This window comes from Myxine glutinosa, chromosome 1, assembly GCF_964187855.1.
Source record: "Myxine glutinosa chromosome 1, kmMyxGlut1.1, whole genome shotgun sequence".
Taxonomy (NCBI): Eukaryota; Metazoa; Chordata; class Myxini; order Myxiniformes; family Myxinidae; genus Myxine; species Myxine glutinosa.
In genome coordinates, this window is record NC_136261.1 from 332,605,263 (window position 1) to 332,623,257 (window position 17,995).

At 39.7% G+C, this 17,995-nt stretch overlaps 1 protein-coding gene across 1 annotated transcript in view; it reads left to right on the top strand.

The window, feature by feature from the left end:
- The window catches only part of UNC80 (unc-80 subunit of NALCN channel complex), a 502,852-nt gene that overhangs the window by 462,924 nt on the left and 21,933 nt on the right, over positions 1–17,995 (top strand). The window lies entirely within an intron of this gene.

Sequence of the window (17,995 nt, forward strand, 5' to 3'; positions counted from 1 at the left end):
TGGTATACTCATTTTGCCAACCTCGGAAAGATGACAGGTTGAGGCAACCGTCCTCGTGTTAGTTATTTCAACAGCATGACAGGGGCTCGAACTAATGACCCTAAAATCTTAAGCCAGCCACCTTAACCATTAAGCCAACACCAGGCGTATTATGAGAATGTGGGGAAGACAAATTAATAATTTGGTCAAAAGGTCAATGGGGTCAACATCGCATAAAATCGTCAATATTCATCCAATTGATGTGAAACTTCAATAATTTGCATATTGGGCCACTGAATTGGTTCACCAATCAAAATCTAGAAACTGATTGTTTTTTTTTATCAAAAGGTCAAAGGTCAAGGTTGCATAGAATCGTCCATTTTCATCCAATTGCTGTGAAACTTCAAGAATTTGCATATTGGGTAACTGAATTGGTTCATCAATCAAAATCTAGAAGCCGATTGTTTTTTTAATCAAAAGGTCAAAGGTCAAGGTTACATAGAATCGTCAATTTTCAACCAATTGATGGAAACTTCAATAATTTGCATATTGGGTCACTGAATTGGTTCACCAATCAAAATCTAGAAGCCGATTGTTTTTTTTAATCAAAAGGTCAAAGGTCAAGGTTACATAGAATCGTCTATTTTCAACCAATTGTTGTGAAACTTCAAGAATCTGCATATTGGGTAACTGAATTGGTTCATCAATCAAAATCTAGAAGCCGATTGTTTTTTTAATCAAAAGGTCAAACGTCAAGGTTACATAGAATCGTCAATTTTCAACCAATTGATGGAAACTTCAAGAATTTGCATATTGGGTCACTGAATTGGTTCACCAATCAAAATCTAGAAGCCGATTGTTTTTTTTAATCAAAAGGTCAAAGGTCAAGGTTACATAGAATCGTCTATTTTCAACCAATTGTTGTGAAACTTCAAGAATCTGCATATTGGGTAACTGAATTGGTTCATCAATCAAAATCTAGAAGCCGATTGTTTTTTTTAATCAAAAGGTCAAAGGTCAAGGTTACATAGAATCGTCTATTTTCAACCAATTGTTGTGAAACTTCAAGAATTTGCATATTGGGTCACTGAATTGGTTCACCAATCAAAATCTAGAAGCCGATTGTTTTTTTTAATCAAAAGGTCAAAGGTCAAGGTTACATAGAATCGTCTATTTTCAACCAATTGTTGTGAAACTTCAAGAATCTGCATATTGGGTAACTGAATTGGTTCATCAATCAAAATCTAGAAGCCGATTGTTTTTTTAATCAAAAGGTCAAAGGTCAAGGTTACATAGAATCGTCAATTTTCAACCAATTGTTGTGAAACTTCAAGAATTTGCATATTGGGCCACTGAATTGGTTCACCAATCAAAACGCTAGGATCCGATTGGTATTTTCCTCTTTCTTCTCTTCCCCTTTTCCTGTCTTACTTTTCTTTCGTTGAAGATTTTGTTGTAAAGGTTTTACTGTTGGATGCTATTTTTTTGAGTTGTAAAAAGGACATTTTTAGAAATGTACGTAGAAAACAAAGTCAGCATGCCCTGATTATTTAGAAGAGGAAATAAGAATATAGAACACAATAAGGATATTATGTAGATAATAATAATAATAATAATTCATTTATTTTGTATAGCGCTTTTCCAGAAGCCCAAAGGCGCTTTGACAGAGTGGAAAACATAATGCATAACAATACATGAAAACAACAATTGCAAAAAGACAAGAATCAAGAAAACAAACAGCAGCGATATACGGCATATATATAAGACAAGAATCAAAAAGACAAGACAAGAATCAATAGGGAAATATTTAAAGCAAAAGGAGGGAGAAGGAGAAGAGATAGTCAGGGGTTAAATGCTGTGGGTTGAATGTTGAATGCAGCGTTGAACAGGTGGGTCTTTAGTGATGTTTTGAATGTGGTGAGTGAGGAGGAGTCTCTGATGGTGTGAGGTAGTGAGTTCCAGAGGGTGGGAGCAGCGATGGAGAAGGCCCTGTCCCCCCAGGATCTGAATTTGGTCCGGATGGAGGGGGTCAGGAGGTTGGTACCAGCAGAGCGGAGGTTGCGGGTGGGAGTGTGTCTGGAGAGGAGGTCAGCCAGGTAGGATGGGGCCAGGTTATGGAGGGCTTTGTATGTCAAGAGGAGGATTTTGTACTGGATTCTCTGGGGGATGGGGAGCCAGTGAAGCTTGTAAAGGACGGGGGTGATGTGGTCACGGGTCCGGGAATGAGTGAGTAGACGGGCAGCGGAGTTCTGAATGTATTGGAGTTTATTGGTGATTTTTGAGGGTGAACCATAGAGGAGGCTATTGCAGTAGTCCAGACGGGAGGTGATGAAGGCGTGGATGAGGTAGATGCACAACAAAGAGGAATTGCCTGGTTTTGTTTTCGCGAAGGGTGTAGAATTTATGAAATAATAATGATGTACCAAAGGCAGGTTAGATTGACAAGAGAGATAATTGATTTATCAGCACAATGCTTATCTTTGATGTAGCCAGCAATAACAGTTGGTCTGAATCACAAACGGTAGGGAAAGTAAATACCCACTTGCCACACCAACACTTACTTATACCCATGGCATGCTGAACAGCCATCTGCTGCTATGTTTCCCCATCATAAATCTTCATTATGCATCATCACATCCATCCACTTTCACTCTGCACGTTCTTACACAGAAATTACACCACCAACCACGCACAGACATGGAATGATTAGTACAGCTAGTCTATTGTGTACAGGAGGGATATTGTTGTAAAGGGCTTTGTAAAGTTGAAAGTAATGTTACCCTTGTATTTTGCACTTTTTAAAGTGGTAAGTACTCACCAGGAAAAGGGTAGGACCCATCGTTTTTCAGAACAGCCTTCTTTTTATAAGCCTTTTCCTTTTTCTTTTTAATATGCAATAACAGTCAACCACTGAGTGGACTAGAATCGCATGTAAAACAGACCAGGTGGGGCTGGCAAATTGCATTCATCAACGACGCTGATGGTTGTGAATTTTTTTTTTTTTTTTTTACAGACAATCCAATAGTACCTTGAATTCGAATCCAAATCCTTAATACTGCTGCTTTTAGCTGATTTGAATCCATCAATTCCAGAACGCTAGTCCAGTGTCCTCAACAATAATCCGGCATTTTGATAACTACTTAATGCTTTGTAGTAAGGGCATTTAATGAGATATTTCACAAATCTGTTAACTAAATTGTTACCAAAACATTTCTTCACCAATATGTTTGTAAAGGTGTGTAATAACATGTGTTAAAATGTTGAAGTTCAACTCCCGTGGGAAACCCAGAAAAAAAGCTGTTGAATTCGGGTACCGAAAAATTATTTTCGAGAATTTTTGTTTTTTTTAATCGGCCCTTAAGTAACTTATGAGGGGTCAAATAAGGGTTTTTCATGATTCTGAGTTGATTGTTAACATTTATATTTTCACTTTTACATTTACACACAAAGTAGCTTTTATTTCACGTACATATATAATACTCAAGAGTTATTTCTCATTCACAACGTCAGAAGTTTCAACAGTCATTGTCTATGTCTTCTTCAGACTCAACAACATCATGACTGCAGTTTCTGCATGTAATGCCATTACAGACTCCACAGGCCGAGATGCACGTGACCCCATTCTTCTTGCAGCTGCATCGCCGGTTGCTGCAATCTCCATGACAATTACAGCTCGTGAACTGCAATAGCTCCTCAGGAGCCGTGGGGTCCAGTGTTGGAACTGGCTCATACCCATGCACACCTATTGTCCATCCATAGTCACTGGGGTTCAGAGACATGCTCTGTAGAAGGATCCAGCCCTGGGTCTGCAGGTAGGCATGGAGTGAATGTTGTGCAGCTGCACCCTCTGTTGGAGGTAGAGTCTCTGGTTTGATCACTCCTGCCGCTGCCTTCCTTGAGAACATGTTGTACCGAATTTCACCCTTCTTCAATTCCTTCATTCTCCTTCTCCTGGGAGGAACTCGATCTGTGTGCTCTGCTTTGCATCATTAGCATGGATTCTCTTCATCCAGCCATTCCAGTTGGAGTGTGGGAACTCAGGATCGTTGGCTTTGATCACCCACCCCGCTGCCCAGAGTGTGTCACCTGGAGTGAGGAGTGGCTGATCATGAGCCAGGGAGGAGGAAAGCTCAGCGAGGGGGAGAAACATGATCGCGTTCGTTCCTATCTGTTTCCTGTTCGTAAATGGAATAATCTTTACTTCAGTTCCTCTCAGGATCTTAGCTTTGTCGAGTGCCTTCAACTTCACCCGGGGGAAAGCTGCTGTTGTCTGTGGATCTGGCAAAGGTGGTGCCGGAGAGGTGACTTCGATCCAACCCATTGAGTGAAAGGGAGTGTTTCCGTGAATAGAGACAATGTTTAAATCTATATTGTCTCCAACAAACTGAGTGACTGCATTGTTTGTTTCCCCAACCTCCATAAAGACCACCTGATCATTACTTGACAATTCACTTTCACTGGCTGGCACTTTGGCTGTCATCACTGATTGATCCTCAAGCGCAGCATCAACCGCAACCTCATCATTGATCTGTTCATCGGTTTCCTCCACAATGGTGTCAAGAGTGCCAGAAGTATCTGGAACATCATCTCCACTCCTACTATTAAGGAAGCAGTATTTGTAGTTTTGTGTCTCCGTGTAAGACTCAGTGTATCCCAGCCGGTGGAATTTGTTGAGCATCCATTTTGACCCAAATCTATGATCAAGTTGTATGGCAAGCCCCATTTGGTGTGGCAATACTCCAGACCGAGGTCGACAGGCCTTAATAAAATTCTGCCCCCAAACGGCAACTCTTTCGTCTGTCTTGACAATCGGTCTCAAGAACATCTGAAGGCTTGCAGGAATAAGTGTCAGCTGACTATCGATGTCAGTCATACTGTGTGTGGTGGGGTATGACTTTGGACCTAAATCAATCAAGGCAATATCATTGGATATGAACTTGAGTGCCGTCTTTATGATCTGAGTCTTCTCATCTCCATGGTCAAGATTAGCATGATGCTCTCGCAGAATATTGTCAGTGCCATCTTTGAGACAGAGTACATCTGCCCTTCTTTCCTGTGTTGTGAAATACAAGGTGTCTTCGTATTTCTCTAGAAGTTTTATCTTTAGCCAATGCTTTGAATAAGAAAGGCTCTTCTCTGGTGACTGATCAAACTCCTGCAGCTTTTCATGGACTTGGTCCATGTTCATTACCCCATGCTCTAATTCTGAGTCTAACCATTCGCAGAATTCAATAAAAACTGCCTCTCGCTCCTCATCAATACTCCTCTGTCCTCTCTTCCTTTTTCCTTCCTCATCAGTCTTGGACAAACTGTCACCTCTCGCAAACATAAGTTTGCATCGCAAATGGTACAGTGTTTCTTCTGCTACCAAGTCGTTGATCCCTTCCAGGCGTCCAGTGACTTCAGTGCCCCAGTCATCCAGGCGACTCCGTGCTGTCTTCAGCAAGCTTGCCTTCAGTGTAATTGCAGTCAAATTATCTGGCACTCTGTATTTCTTTCTAGCTTGTGCTGGATTATTTTTGTAGAGCTGGGCTGGTTGGTTGCAAAGAATGCATACATCCTTATACAGGAGGTCAACTGACTGTGATCTTCTAGAACTGCAGCCAGTTGATGAACTGAACTCACAAGTAGTGCGTCTTCTCTTCAACTTTGATGACTCTTTCTCTGCCTTTGATGCTTGAGCTGACTTCTTGGTGGTTGCAACAAAGTTGTTGTACAGATCATTTTTACACTTCTGGTGGTACCTCAGTTTTCCTTCCTTTTGAGCCTCCTTCATACGTTCCACAACAGTAACATTTTCGACAGTTTCTGCTTGTTTCAATAAAGTTGAGTATCCCTTTGGAGTTGCCTGTATGAGCCTTTCAGCTGGTGTATCCGAGCGTGCACAGATGAAGCAATTGAGCACAGGTGGAGTAACGTCTTCATCCATATTGCTAGACTCCATGTCCTGCAAAGTAGAAAATGAGATATATTTAGAAATTATTTTTCCACAAAGGAGTGTCTGTGGTGAAATATAAATGTTAACAATCAACTCAGAATCATGAAAAATCCTTATCTGACCCCTCATAAGTTACTTAAGGGCCGATTAAAAAAAATAAAAATTCTCGAAAATAATTTTTCGGTACCCGAATTCAACAGCTTTTTTTCTGGGTTTCCCACGGGAGTTGACCTTCAACATTTTAACACATGTTATTACACACCTTTACAAACATATTGGTGAAGAAATATTTTTTGGTAACAATTTAGTTAACAGATTTTCATATGTTTCCCTTACTATTGCGGTAACTAAAGGCCTGTGTACTGCCGAGCATCCCCTTTGGAGGGAAAGCAACTGCAGGACCTCATGTTTTATACAACTATTCAACAGGAAAGAGTTGAACAGCCTGGTCACAAGACTGTAGAACCTTTGACATATAAATGAAAGTTACATATTTGACCAATCAGATCACGGTAAGTCTGTGACTTTGGTCAATCCTGCAATCTTGTCTAACCTTCACTTGCTATTTTTTTTTCTTTATATATTTTTATATTTTTCATATTTATTTTATATACAGTATTTATTTTATATTTATATTTTCATATTTTATTTATTATATTATTTATATTATAATTATATATATTTCTATATTATAATATATTTATAATATATATATTTTTATTTATATAATAATAATTAATATATATAATATATATTTATATTATATATTATATATAATATGTAATATATATATATATATATATATATATATATATATATATATATATATATATATATATATATATATAATTATATACGTATATATATATATATATATATATATATATATATATATATATATATATATATATATATACGTATATGTATTTATTATTTGATATATTTCATTTATATATTTATGTAATATTTTTAAAATATATTTATATGTCTTTCTATAATTCACCAAATGTCCGTCCGTCCGTTTGAAGGTACCGCAAAAACGGCTCAACCGATCGCAACGATACTTGGGTGGGTATTCCTGGGGACCCCTGGGAGTAAAATAGGCTATATTGTTTTTCCAAGTTTTCCAATTTTCCAGTTTTTCCAAACACGATGGAATAATATTTACCGATATGAACAGTGATGTGGCTTTTGTTGAAATTCTACGTACCAAGAGAGAGTAGATCGACTCCTGACGAACTCTTCCTATATAAACGTGCAGCTCCGAAGTAACATGGCAGCGTGTGCAAAGCGACTGAGAAACAGGTGTAGCGGCCACTTCCATGTTACAGATTCGGCGTGCACTATTCACACATAAACGTGTGACTGAGAAAGACGTGCAGTGGCCACTTCCGTTTTGCAGAATTCAATCTTTTTTCAAAATGGGCGCCGTGTACTGTTTAGATTTTGATGATTTGCATGTGATATGATTTATACGGATGTTTACATAAATCGCTTAAAATAAAAAAAGCCCTCAATTTCCGATATTTTGCATTTTCATTTGGGCCTCCCAATTGAAGCCCCACCCATAGGGCGGGTACCGTTGCTAGCCATTTATTATATATTTATATATTTATTTATATAATAATATATATATAATATATTTATAATTTAATTTTATATATTTATATTATATTTATTTTATTTATTTATTATAATTTATATTATATATATATATATAATATTTATATATTTTATTTATTTTATTTATTTTATTTATTTTATTTATATTTTATTATATTTATATTTTATATAATATATTTTATATTTTATATTATTATTTTATGTTTTAATATTTTTTATTTTATAATTTAATATTTTAAATATTTTTTTAACTGCAAGTTGGATATTTTGCTCACAAGATTAAACCTGTGCCATACTATATTTGCACAGCATTGGTACGCCAAAGCAGTTTATTGGCAAGCGTTATACTGTGTGGTTTGCCATTGCCTTCCCAGCGTTGTTTTGTCCATGCTCTACCCTCTCAAATGCTGAGCTTCAAGCAAGGAAGTTCAGCTTGTAGCATTTTTCTATTATTATAAAAGTCTTTAGTATGACTCGGTCCGGTTTGAACCACCGACCTCCCAGACTCAGAGTGGAACCTCCATAACCATTACAGCACCAAGTCTCGTCTCTAAGCAGTGCTAAACTCCACATTTGAATTGCATCACCCAAGATTTGAGTGTTTAAGTTTACTTTTCAACCACATAATTTTCTTTTAATCCAATAAAATTAACCAAACCAAGAAATACTCAACACCAATATAAATGGCCCACAAATATACATAAAAAATGACGAGATATCCATGAATCTTTCAAAGTGTGAATCAAAGATAGTCGACGTGAATTTGACTTTTATGAAGCCTAGTTGAGAAGAGAGCACTGTGATTTCAGTTTTTTATTTTTAGTTATATTTTATATTCTTATAAATAAATTATTTTCAAAAAATAATTTCGGTTTATATTTTCATTAAAATAACATTCAAAGGTAAATAGTGTGAATGTGGTGTAATGAAATTTGTTGCACTTTGTTGCAAGGGTAGTGCACTAACCTTTGAACTGTCAAGTGTCAGTTTGATACCCAATCTGACTATAAACTGCCACATCGATGCTACGCATGCAGAGCGTTGCATCGCAAAGTCTGCCGTCCCTTGGGTGAAAATTGAGCTGGGTGTTCTTCACGAAGAGTGGGTATGTTATCCCTGGCACCTGGACCAAATTCCAAATTATTGCCGCCTTCAGGGCCGAACCTTGGACACACGAGGCCCTGGGCAAAAGTTACGATCTCGAGCCCTTCTTTTTTTTTTTTTTTACAATTTCCAATTCTGAACGAAACAAAAACCAATGACAAAATAAGTATGTTTAGGTAAGCTATAGGTTACAAGTAAAAAAAAACCGTCAAAAACGACAGGTTGGAACAGTTTATTCGACGGTGCAGCCTGGTGGGCGTGCCAAAATCTGAAGCCTTGGCCTTGTGTCAGGTGTGCTTATATCTTCTTTATTAATTAGATATCCTATGAATGTAAATGAACACTCGTTTTACTCTGCACATTGTACATCATGTGCAGCAAATTTCACCTCCCTGCACATTGTATTTATTGTTATTTTTTTAAAACGTTGCTGTACACCGCCCTTGGGGCTTGGTTTGCAAGCCACCGTCTACAATTCCAATAGAAGAGACATAATTACTCTTTTATGGACAATGTTTTTCAAGTTTATTTATCTTCAAAAATATACCATAGTGAACACACATTCATGTTAAAAGATTGACCTTTAAAATTTACCCTTACGAAGGGGGAGAGACATCTGTACAAACACACAAATACACAAACTGATGTGTTTTATATGGTGCATATTTGTAGAAAAAGTTAAAAATAATAAAAACAGTGACTTTAAGACCACGACCACAATGTTTTGGGTTCTATCACTAGGAAACACATGTATGATCTCTGTGAAGTCCAGACTGCGAAATATATCGGATTTCAAACAAATACGAGTAAGACCAGTGAGGCGGTCATGATGTACGGTTGTGTGTAGCAAGTTTTCCAGAAGCTTCATCTTTGAGAAGGTTCATCTTTTAAGGGGCCTCAACATTGTTTTTTTCTTGCTTTTTCCACTTATCCCGACCACTTGTATAACTTAGATTCATAGCGATCGGCCCACCTTCATTCAAACGTCAGGCCTGATCTGCCATTTCATGAAATCCTTGGGCCAAGGCTCCCCTAGGTCTGAGCCCACAAGAAGCTCGGATTAATTGGGTCAGTTAATGAAGTAGTTGGAATGCAGTTGTTGCTTTCCGTGGTACTGTGAAGTCCATGGAGACCCTATGTTACATGGCAATTTGAGAAGAGTACTTAGCAATCGATGCGTGTATCTGCACGTGCATGCGTTTCTGCGTTTTTCGAACTGAAGGTTCATTTTTGCCTGTTAAATGCCCACATTAAGCCACAGCTAATTGTGTTTCCCAGTTGGCTGAGTGTAACATATGACGGTGATAAAAAATGGGAACGTTTTGTGCACTCATTTGTGATCTAATGGATATTGGATGAGGGAGGAAATGGAAACGAAGGCAATGTGCAGAGAAAGAGACATGGAAGAGATAAAACGAGGAGGGATTTATAGGTTGTAATGGTGCGCCAATCAATGGGCATGAATTTTTAAAAACAGTTCAAATGTATTGTAAATGAGAAAACAAAATGATTGTACAAAACATGATACATCATGTTAAGATTCACATCACATAAATACAAGCAGGAGCCATCTTGAGCACTATGACGTGAACGAAGTGTTTTGTTGCCATGTTTGTTTCAATGATTTGGCGATAAAATGGAACGGTAAGATGGACGAGGAGTGCATCAGAAGAGGGAGGTGAATGAAGAAATGGGTCAAGGAGGTAAACACAAATATCACAAACAAGAGCATGTTTATGATGTTTAATTAGGTTGTCATCAGCTGAATAATAGAGTATTTGTTTTTTGTGATGAGAATATTTATTACATTTGAGACTTATCTGTTGATTTGTTGACGGTTTTTATTTTTTTGATGAGTGCATCTTACCTTCTTATCATTTAACTGTCCTGCCATCCCTAGGATGGGCATTTATTGCCCTCAGTCCCTCATAGGGATAAAATGGGGCATTTTTGCCCATCCTTACGTACCGAGAAGGCAGAGGTGGTAATTTGATGCACGTAAGTGAAAGCCAAGTAGTCCATCAAAGTAGAGTTCCCCACCCTTGTGCTTTTTACATCAATACAACTAAGTTAATTGTGAGGCCAACTTCATTGAGGAGGAAGAAGAATCTAGGGCTCAATGGATTTGCATGCTCTACTGGTGTGTGTGTGTGTGTGTGTGTGTGTGTGTGTGTGTGTGTGTGTGTGTGTGTGTGTGTGTGTGTGTGTGTGTGTGTGTGTGTGTCATTGGTGGGTATCTTCATAATTTGGGTTTTAGAAGGTTGAACGGAGTCTTCCCAGGAATCGAAGTATCCACCCCCGCTTCAGTGAAGGATTGTGATTCATGGGCTAAGTTGTGAAGTTGTGTTGTTCCCAGAATTTTGTTCCAATGGCCCTTTTCAGGATCGTCACTGAGCCCCATAAAGCCTCCAACTGTCGTTTGTTTGTGCTAATGTTCCCAGGAATGGTTTTTAAGATCTCTGTAAAGTTCTTCTTCAACAATCCCATTGCCCCAATTATCACCTGTACAATTTCAGCGCTTTTCAGCTTCCAAGATCTTTTCACGTCATTCTTGAGGTCTTGGTATTTGGTGATTTTCTTGATTTCTGCATTATTTAGGCCGAAATCACTGGGTACTGATATCTCAATCAGCAATGCTGTCTTTTCCTTTTTGTCCCTGAGTATGATGTCTGGTCGCAATGCTTTCTTTTCTATGTTCGCGCTGGATGGGATCATCAGGTCATACATGAGCATCATGTCCTTGTTTTCAATGATGGTTTTTGGTTATTTTGGTTCAAGTTTTGTGGAACTAGGATATTGAAATTTCTGCAGATGTGCCAGTAGATTACTCTACATACCTTGTTGTGCCATTGGGTGTACAGCTGCTCTGACATGAGTTTTTAAAATCCCGATAGGAGGTGACTCGTGCTTTCTGTTTCTACCTTGCAGAACCTACACCTGTCCGATTTACTCAGTCCTGCCATATTTTTAAAGCCATTTGTGCAGTGTCCTTAGTCTTGGGCATTAATAATGATTCGTTCTCCATCCCAGTTGAGCTGACCTCTTCTTAGCCATTCTCGTGATCCTTCTTTATCTGTGTGTGTGTGTTGCTTGTGTGTGAAGCCTTTTCTTTGATTTTTATACATTTCAATACACCTTGGTCAATTGCCCTGGAATTTGCTGCAGCACTTTATTGGAACACGCACTAGGTCAACATCACAATAAAATAATTTCAACCATTAATCAAAATGATGTTAAAACAATAAATAACGACACTCTCGCCTATTGCCGAAGAGAAGACTTGGCTTGGCTTGCCAGCACTTCCGCATTGCATTTGAAAGTGAATTATTTGTGGGGAATCAAACCAATTGCATTTAATTATTTATATTCATTATGCAGAATGGAAATTAATATACAAAGCTTACACAGTCTTCACAGGACTACACTGGGTGTAAGTAGTCATTACATGATCCTATACAACATCAAGCAAGGAAATGAGGCCATTTGTCCCATCACTGCCGTGTTGCACTCCTGGGTTATATTTTACTACAGTTCTAAACATCAATTTTCTTGATGTTTTGCAAAAGTCTAAGTAGCTCTATCTTGATCATGTGACCCAACTTGCATAATATAAATGCATCTTATGTTTGTAATGGTCGATTGCATGTATTATAGGCCATATTGGGTGTTTGTAAATTTTTGTGTTTAGTTTAAAGTTAACAGCTTTATTTTTTGCAATCCTGGAATTCCTTTGACTTGTGAACTGCTCATATTCATAGTTTGAGAAATTGAATGGTATATTGTGAAATTGGTGATCCAAGCATGCTGAAGGTTAAACTGCTCGGCTTTTTCTTTACAATACAACGCGGCAAATATCCTCAGGATTACTACTGATAAAAGGTGATATCTGAGAACTTAAACCAAACTTCGAGTTCCTTGTAACATCCAGGATTTGCAAAAAAAAAAAAGTCATGTCAGGTGGTGTCGGATTAAAACTCCATCACTTCCAATGGGTTTTTGAACCAGAGTTATTTCAAAGAGCGATTTTGCATTGCGTCACCTTTCAATAAGTCGATTGTAATTTTATATTTGTTGCTCGGATTTGGATAGCATTTGGATTATCCAGTCAAATAAATAAGATATGAGAGAAAGGAGATGTTATTGGAGTTGATAACAGCAGAAGTTGAAAAAAAAAAGTTTTGTAACCAGTAGGTGGCACTGCAGGAGGTAGGTAGGCTTGATGGTGGTCAGCTATTAATGGAAATGATGTATAAAATGGATATTCAGATTGATGAAACTAGGATTTTATTATTTTAAATTGACATTAAGAAAACTAGTATGATTGCTAGTATGATATTGCTGATTGGATTACTAAAATGCATGCAAAGTTTGAAAATGTGAACACAGATGGTATACATGATGAAGAGTGTGGATGAATACCATTTCCACACTAAGGGGAAGATGAGGAAAACAATTGATAAAGTTTATGAGGAGCAAAAAGCTGACATGACTGAGCAGGTTGTTAAAATAGGGCAGATAAAAAGATGGAGCTCGAGTTTGAGAAAAGGAAAGGAAATGTGGACGGCAGCATGAAATTTGGTTTAGAAGGCACAGGGATTAGAAAAGGATCAGCACAAGGTGAAGGAGGAGATTGAACAGTAACGGGTGGAGTTGGACGACAGTAAGTCAGTGTGTGGAAGCTATTTGTAGTGTCGAGATGGAGCTCAAAATAAAATTTCGACATATAATCCTGTAAGTAGAAGTAAACATGTATGACCCAACATGACCTGACCCAACATGTATACAACATTGGGTGGAGATCGGGCAAAAATCGAAAGTTGTCGCAGACCCCGGCCCGGGTACATGACCTGACCCAACACGTACGCAACATTTGGTGGAGATCAGGCAAAAATCTAAAGTCATTGCAGACCTCGGGTGCATGACCTGACCCAACACGTGTACAACATTGGGTGGAGATCAGGCAAAAATCGAAAGTTGCCGCAGACCCCGGGTACAAGACCTGACCCAACACGTACGCAACATTTGGTGAAGATCGGGCAAAAATCAAAAGTCATCGCAGACCTCGGGGGCATGACATGGCCCAACACGTATACAACATCTTATGGAGATCGGGCAAAAATCGACCAAAGTCAACGCAGAACCCGAGTATATGACCTGACCCAACACATTTGCAAAATTTGGTGGAGATCGGGGAAAAATCGAAAGTCATCGTGGAGCTCGGGTACATGATTCCTTGTTCAGAGTCCATGCACACACAGAGTTTCCAGACCCAACCCGACTCAAAATTTGGTGGAGATCGGGCAAAAATCAAGTCATCGCGGACTCCGGGTACATGACCTGACCCAACACATATGCAAAATTTGGTGGAGATCGAGCAAAAATCAAAAGTCGTTGTGGACTCTGTATACATGACCTGACCCAACACGTTTGCAAAATTTGGTGGAAATTGGCGAAAATGGAAAGTGGTCACTGACCCCAGATATATGACCTGACCCAAAATTTGGTGGAGATCGGGCAAAAATCAAGTCATCGCGGACTCCGGGTACATGACCTGACCCAACACATATGCAAAATTTGGTGGAGATCGGGAAAAAAAATCAAAGGTCGTTGTGGACTCTGTATACATGACCTCATCCAACACGTATGCAACATTTGGTGGAGATCAGGCCAGCCATGTTTTTTTCAATGATTTTCAGATCTACATACATACATACTCTGCCCCATGCTACCATACATACATACATACTCATACATACACATACATACATACACATACATACAGAGAATTATCTTATTTCATGTAGTAGGATATATTACAAATGCATATTTGGGCAGGATTTAATTGCAAATTCAGTCTGCTGTTGACATCTTGCCCCCAAAATTTAAGGGCAGGAATTTGGAATTTATCCAGCCTACCAGCACACAATGACCTACTCTTTTAAATTGTGGTGAAACTAAGGTTCACCAGTGAATGCTACAGCAGATGGAACAGCTGACATAGCCTCCCCTCTAAAAGGACTATGTACTGATTGATGCAAGACCCTGCCTGAAACGAAACAGCATTATAATGTTTAGTCAGGTTAAAAATCAAACATTAAGCAATACATACAAAAAACAGACTTTGAAGATTCAGTGAAAGGTATGATGCTTAAATCAGCGTTAGTGCTGTAGAGACGTCCGGTGAGACTGCATCTAAATATTTCATTCGTTTCTGTGTTGCCTTTTTATTTGCAGAAAAATATGCTCCTGGAAGAGTTTATGAATGGAATAAAAAGATGAATAAGCAAACTAAGACAACACTCGACAACGGAAGTTAATGCTCAGTTGCATTTGTATTGCGAATTAAGTTGATTAGACACCTTGTCAACCAACAGAAGCAGCCATGACAATAAAAGGTAAAGTTCAAAAAAATGCAATTTCAAGGATGCAAAGTGTGAGCTTTGGTAATTGTTCTGGTAATTGACTATGCTGTTCTTGAAAAGTCTTGTGGTCTAGAAAATGTTCTTGTGATGACTGATGACTGATGTGTTCACAAAGTACACTCAAGCAGTGGCGACCCCAGACCAAAAAGCTACTACAGTGGCAAGAGTGCTTGTGAAAGACTGGTTTGTGAGATTTGGTGTACCACTGAGGATCCATAGCGACAGAGGCAGAAATTTTGAAGGTTCAGTAATCCGAGAGCTTTGCTCCATATATGACATCTGCAAAAGCAGGACAACTCCCTACCACCCGCAAGGAAACGGCTCATGTGAGCGTTTCAACAGGACTATGCATGACCTCCTGCGATCACTGCCCCCAGCAAAGAAACGGGTGTGGCCGAAGTATCTGTCTGAAGTCATTTATGCGTACAATTGCACACCACACTCCTCGACCAACTATTCCCCCTACAACCTCTTCTTTGGGTGGGAACCTAGACTGCCTATTTATTGACCACCTATTGGGACTGAACGAGGGGCAGGATTATGGCACGGTTGGTGATTGGGTCACCGATCATTACTGACGTTTGAAAGAAGCTTTCAACCTTGCATCAGCGAAAACAGAAAAGGAATCATTGAGACGTAAAAGGTTGCACGATCGGCATGCACAGGAGACCAGCTTGCCTATTGGTGCTCGCGTTTTCTTGAGAGACCGGAGTCATCAGGATCGTCACAAGATTCAGGACGTGTGGAGCCATGTCCCACACCGCATCATTGGACGACCAGACCCGGATGGACATGCCTACTTGGTCGAACCTCTTCAGGGTAATGCCATTCCAAAGACAGTACAGAGGACTGACATTCTCGATGCCAGGGACATTGTCGATGACCTCCATCAAGATCCTCTGCCCATTGGAACAGATGATGCTCCAGAGCGACAACAAGAGAACGTTGAGGTTGTTGACAATGCTTCAGAGGATGAAACAGGATATGCACTCTTCATTAGTCCTGCTGCAGATCCCATAGTGGGCAGAGATGTGAGTATGGCAAATGATCAACCTGCTGCGTCTTACATCAGAGTACATGAAGGACTTCATACGATAGACACAGCAGGGGAGCAACCTACCACTTCAATAGAGGATGAGGATCCTGCTACTGTCAGGCAAGACGTTGATCGTTGTGAGCCAGGGACAGAAGAGCAGGCTCCAGCTCCAAGAAGAACTACTAGATCGACAGCAGGCCAGCACAGTAACATTTATCATGAGCCTAGATCAGTTTTAGCAGAGGAGTTTGTTACGTGCTCCTCCCCAAACCCCGGTCACGGTGTACCTCCGAGCCCCGAAAGGAGTCACGGCAGAAATATGTGTTATTCTGTGTGTCAAAGACCAATGGTGAAACCACACCAATTGTTACCAACAAACAAGAATAACAGTACAAGAACAATATTAATCAATTGTACAACAAATATATAATTCCCATGATGGTACCATCAGTTTCGTACAATATAACTCACTGTGCTCCAAGTGAGCGAAAATAACATTCCCAAAGTTTATGTCCCGGCATCAAGCCAAAGTCGATCCACGCTCCGGTGATCGTAAGAATGATGTCGTATCGACCAGAATCCCGTTCGGCTGACAGTCACGCCGCCAAAGATGCGCAATGGTGCCCTCAAGAGGCGACTGGGAAATCACACCTTCGGGTATGAACGTTCAACGGCTCCCAAATGGCGAACCGCAAATTCCCACTCAAAATCCATATTACACATGCAAACCAGGTTAACGACTGGGTGCGGTGAAATGGCTGAAGCGAGGTGAAAAGCCTGGAGAGATGCGAAATCGGGAGCGAGGCAAAATGGCCGACGGGCCCGTTCTGGAGGCGTTACCTGCACTCCAACGATTCTCTTCGGAATCAACCGCAAAACCTGTCACGCAGGTTTATCTGTCACAGCGATAACCACTCTGTCACAGGAATCCCTTTCCCAGGAAACCCAAAGTTCGCTCGTGACCCCCGTTCGCCAGCGTTTGCTCAAGACCTCAAAGCAACTTGGCTTCTTCTCGACCTCACTTGCTCCGCTTCTTCTTCCTCCTCTTCTTCATCCGTTTTTCTCTCGATCCGGTTTCCGGTTTCTTTTAAAACATTAATTTTTTTTACCTTTTGCAAACAGTCATCTCCATTTCACTGAAACGATAACAATAACAGTACATGGAACCAAAAATGCTTACAGTGGATGAAAACCACAACGACGGAAGTGACGAATCCGTAACAAGTTACACTGTGCTCAGTCAGTCGATCCGAAAATTCTTGTGAATGTTAGCCAAACCCAACTCCTGTTAATGCAGATGTTGTCTAAGAATTAAGTAACTCTTACTGCAGGGGAATCTTGTTTGATTGTACCGATAAATACAACTTGTATTGTAAGTTTTGTTGGCGGGGCACCAACCAAGCAGCAGGGGAGTGTGTAAGTGATTAATTTTGAGCATGCACTTTTCGTGGCATACGTCACATCCTGGTTGAAACAGATTTAGCCTGCTCCCATGTGCCTTCTCTCATACGTCACATCCGGCATGTTCGAAACGCTGCCGCCATTTCGTTGTTGGGCGCATGGATTGATCATCGTCTGAAAAACTGGAGATTTAATTGTTTGCTGACGTGAGATTCGGACAGATCGACCAACATTCTCATTTTCCTCTGTACCCTGGTCAGACAGGGGGTTCTTTCATTACCTGCATATTCGAATACAGCAAGTATCAACCACCATCCTGTGTCTTGCTTAATTCTTCCCGCGTCACATTGTGGACATTACACATGTTGCAGAAACATTCTGGCAAATTGATCTGGTACAGAGTATGATCTAGTATGTTGGAATCCCATGTATTACTATGAGGTATCAAAAAGTACTAGTGTCATTTTCTACAAGAATATGAAATCTGGGAAG